Source organism: Buceros rhinoceros, unplaced genomic scaffold, assembly GCF_000710305.1.
Source record: "Buceros rhinoceros silvestris isolate BGI_N320 unplaced genomic scaffold, ASM71030v1 scaffold34857, whole genome shotgun sequence".
NCBI lineage: Eukaryota > Metazoa > Chordata > Aves > Bucerotiformes > Bucerotidae > Buceros > Buceros rhinoceros.
This window is the reverse complement of record NW_010421066.1, coordinates 9,143-13,575: the sequence shown is the minus strand read 5'-3', so window position 1 is coordinate 13,575 and position 4,433 is coordinate 9,143. Positions and strand designations below refer to the sequence as shown.

At 47.4% G+C, this 4,433-nt stretch overlaps 1 protein-coding gene across 1 annotated transcript in view; it reads right to left on the bottom strand.

Moving 5' to 3' along the window:
• The window catches only part of LOC104496417 (protein Wnt-5b), a gene marked incomplete at its 5' end in the record, with an annotated part of 8,904 nt that overhangs the window by 803 nt on the left and 3,668 nt on the right, over positions 1-4,433 (bottom strand). The window lies entirely within an intron of this gene.

The following is a 4,433-nucleotide window of genomic DNA, read 5'->3' as shown; positions in this document are numbered from 1 at the left end:
TTCCTGCTGCACTGGCAGCTGGCTTAATTACAATGAATTCATCATGTTTCCATAACTGCTTTGATTATCCCCCAATTTCTGTTGTTTTGCCCTTCAGAAAAAGCACCAGTCTCCTCTTCCTCCTGTTGCAGCTGCTGTGTTCCTATTCCCTAAATAGATCTACTTCTGGTCACGTTGCCTCCAAACATGACTTCCCCACCCCACTTTCCTTCCCCCTGGCAGATTTCTGACTCAACAGCAGGGTCAAGATCAGAAAAGAAGAGAGAGTCTTCTCTGTGTGGACTCTGGAAATTCCCCCAGTCGCATGGACCACCCTGGTACTGCACGTTTTTCCCTTCGGAGCTTCGAAAAGGGAACGCCTGGAAACCTGCCCATTTCCTACTGTCTGCACCAGGAACCAATGCTATCATGGTAGGGATACATCTGCATCCTTTTGAAATAAATCCACGGACCCACACCTCTTCCCTCTGCCTCTGCTAAGCGGAGCTCGTTCAGGGGCAGTGTCCAGAGGAGTCACTGGTTTCCAGAAAGGAGCAAGCAGGGGTGGCAGTGGTGGCGAGAAAGAGGAACACCTCCACCCTGCTCTCCTCCGCTCCCGGCGTTACCAGGCGGCGTCCTTGGGAAGCGGGGCTGAGCCGCGGGCCCTGACTGCGAACCGGCGCCATCTCGTGTCCAGACATTTCCCTGCACTAACAGGACTGGCGACACCAGAGGGGCCGGCCTTTCAAACGGCAAACGCAAGCTTTCGGAGCCGGCTTTTCCGAGGTACGTTCAGCTACTTTTTCAGGCGCCTGCAGGGGCTGTAGGTGCAGTATAACCCCGAGAACACGGCACTGCAGTTAGCAAAGAGTCTTGAAAATTCAGGCCAGTGAACGGTAAACCTGCCTTGCCCCGCTAGCTGGGAGGAGAGAAGTACTGAAAAGTATTCTGGAATAACGAAGCTCAAAATAAACTGAAAATGCAGGCTGGGTTTGTTATTTCCACTGAATCCAGAGACAGGCACAAAACTGCACGCTACATGCGGTCTTGTCAGCATGCACAGGCACTGACTGTGTTTGCGAAGCGAAGAGCTGGCGTCCCCACGCAATCACAGCGACTCCGTGGTACAGCAGTTTCACCCCCAGCTCTTCCTCCTCATGCTCTCACCATCAGGCTCACATCTGCTCTCCCACAACCCTCCTGTGTCCTGCACATTTACAGGGCAGTGCCCCTGCCACAGCTCAGGTGCCAAGCAGAGCTGCTTGGCATTAGCTGCAAAATTACCACCAGCTCTATCTGGTGGGGAAGGTCAGGGAATTTGAGAAAAAACTAGAATGTTCTGAAGGATATGGCAATGTGTCTTCTAGCCAGGTTCTCTGCTGAAGAAAGCAGCTGTACACTGAGGTTTGACTTCTGCCTCACTCACTGACACAGAAGAAAGCTCCCCAGCTCTCTGCATTCACTTGCCAAAGAGTAGGTGATTCAGGCAATTGAGCATACTGCAAGGAAAACCTTCTGCCTACGACTATGTTCTGGACCAGCAGCGAGAGGTCAGAGTTCTACAACAACTGGTTGCCCCTGGTCTAACTAATGTCTAGTGCTTTTAACAGCTCGCGAAGATTCAATTTGGCTTAATGGGTAAATCACATGGAGGCTGATCCAGTCCCAAGAAAGTCAATGGAGTGAGTCCTTAAAACAGAGAAGCTTTAGTTCTGCTCCTCAGAGCTCAATTTACTGAAGCAATCCCTCACGGTGCAATGTAACAGCTACAGGCTGGGAGTTAAGCACTTGTCTTGGATCAAACGACAACTGCAGAGGACCAACCACACTGTTACTTAAGGATCCTTGCTGCACTGTAACCTGACAGAGCTACAACTGAATTTCGTGAGCCCCAGACACTTACTATATCCTCACTACGTTGCCAGCCTGCTTGTTATAAGCTTGTGTTAGCACTTTTTGGTTATGGTTCCGTCAAATCCCAGGCCACTCGTGCCTCCCTTGCCCTTGCATGTGTTTTTATAAAGTATTATGATTCTTCCTAATCCTAGGCTTTGTTCCTTTAGAAAAACACTGCAACTCAATCCCTCTCAGTTAATGTCATGGGACTGAGTTCACTCTGACTTGGTTTTAAGCAACTGATGCTCAAAACATCTGGCCCATGCGGGTAGTAGCTGTGCTGGGGAATGTGAATGCTACCAGTTATCGCAGGTAAGCACGGCACCACGCAGCCCCCCTGCAGCGCCTACTATCAACGTCCCGTGGAGGTAACCATAGCTTCAGCTGCTAAATGGCTCTCCCATTCTCCCCCTTTGCTGCCCGGATGGGGAGAAAGCAGAGGAAATTGGAGAATTCCTCTCTAGCCGGGCTCGGGTCAAGGTAAAGAATAACAGACCCCACATGCAGTTCTGAGGGCAGCATCTGATCGATGGCCGTGCCACTTAAACAGGTTTAAAGCACCTCTAATGGAAAGGCTTAAAACCCCTTCCCATAAGCCCAAGTTCTCTTCCAATTCTTTTCTTGCAAGAACAGGAATGGGAAGAGAATTAATGGGGAATTCCTATGTGGTCAATTAGCCAGACCTCCTTCCAGGCTCTTCTGGCAGTGGCTGGAGTGACTGATGACTGAGGCGTGCCATATGCCGACTGGGTAAACAGCGTGGAAGGACTGACTGCCAGACAAGGCGACAGATAAGGAATGGGGGGAAATAACAGAGGGTAATGGAGACCAATTGGAAGAAAAAGACAGATGGAAGGAAAGGAGGTATTGAGATAATGGCCAAAGACAAACAAACACAGGCAATAAAGCCAGGAGCCACCACCACAAGGACTCTGAAGTGGAGCGAAGGGATGATGGGGTCAGGACTGCCTGAAAGATAAAACAAACTCTGGTCTCCTTCCACCACTCTCAGCTCCTTCTGAGAACCACAGAGAGCAGGGACAATCTTCTCTCCTGCCACCAGAGCTCCTCAGAGTTCAAGCAGAACTTTCACAGGAAACCCATGTGAGTGAGGGGACGTGCCAAAAGACTGCCTAGAAATCAGAATGCATCACCTGAAACACTGGCTGGGAAAGTGGGGCAAGGCTGAATGTGGGACGGCACCTGGTGGTCACTTAGCAACACTCACTGCCCTTGTCTCCAGTACTTCTTTCTTTCAGCACCAGCTTTTGGGAGTATGGAGTTACATACGCACCTTCCTACTTCCAAAACCTGAATCTCAGAAGTGAAAGCTTAACATTTAGGAATGCAGGACTAGACAGGACCTCCTCGGTTATTAAGTATGATCTCTTGCTATTGTAGGCACCGCTTCAAACAATATTTTCCTTAAATGTACAGAGTGCCCTTTTAAAAGCAATTAGGTTTTCAGCCACTATTATTCTGAACGCTATTCCAATGATAAAGTATCTTTTTCTAATTTCCAGCCTAAATGTATTCACTTTACGCCCATTTGCTATTGTGCCAAATTGGCCTTTTGCTTAAAAAGTACTTTTCCTCCCGATTATTTCTCCCACTAACGCAGACATCAGTCATATCCTCTCTCAACTTTCACTTTGCTAGGCTAAACATGGCCAGCTATTTTAGACCCCTTTCTCTTAAGAAAAGATTCCTATCCCTTGGGTCAACCGTAACAAGCCTTTTCTAGTCTGAGGTCATTTTACTTGGGAATATGAGAACACACAATATTTTGGGGCCTCACGAGAGCTTAATACAATGGCATTAGTATTCCTTCACGTTTTATGAAAAGATCTTCCCTCGTCCATTATAGGATATTCACCACCCTCCCAAACACATTACATCTGCAGTCATCTGCAGCTGACTGCTCTGCCCAATGCTTTTCTACTCATTTCCTAATGTCTAAATTGTTTTTCATACAAGACCTCAAATGATGGTCTTAATGTAGTTTTACTCGATGTCATTAGCTGCTGTACAAAATTTGGATTCTCCTCCATATTCATAATAGCTGCCACCTTTGCATCATCAGCAAATTTCATCCGTCCATTCCCAATTGTCTTGAGGCTGTGAAACAAAAATACTAAGTGTTGGTCCTGAGGCAAGTCCTTGAAGAACTTTGCTAACTGAGCTCTGTCAAGATCAAGATACCTGCTTTCGTACAACTTACTGACAGCTGTCCTTAAGCCACCCTCTTGTCCACCTCATAGCTGCTGCATCTTTCCCAATTTAACCAAGTGTTTCCCATGTGGGAAATACATTAAATGCCTCACAAAAGTTCAGATAAATGAGACCTATCAGATCTGTTTTCTTTTTTAGGGAATCAGTGATATTCTGAATGATCGTGTGATCAATCTTTGAGAAATTCTTCTCAAATTATTTATTTCTCATTTTGCCTCTTCCTCTGAGATATTCTTTCCGCCAAGTCCTCCTGTAAACATGACCAAGGTCACAGTGCCTGTGCTGCCAGGTGCCAGCACTTTCAGAGTGCCAGGGAAGGAAAGAGT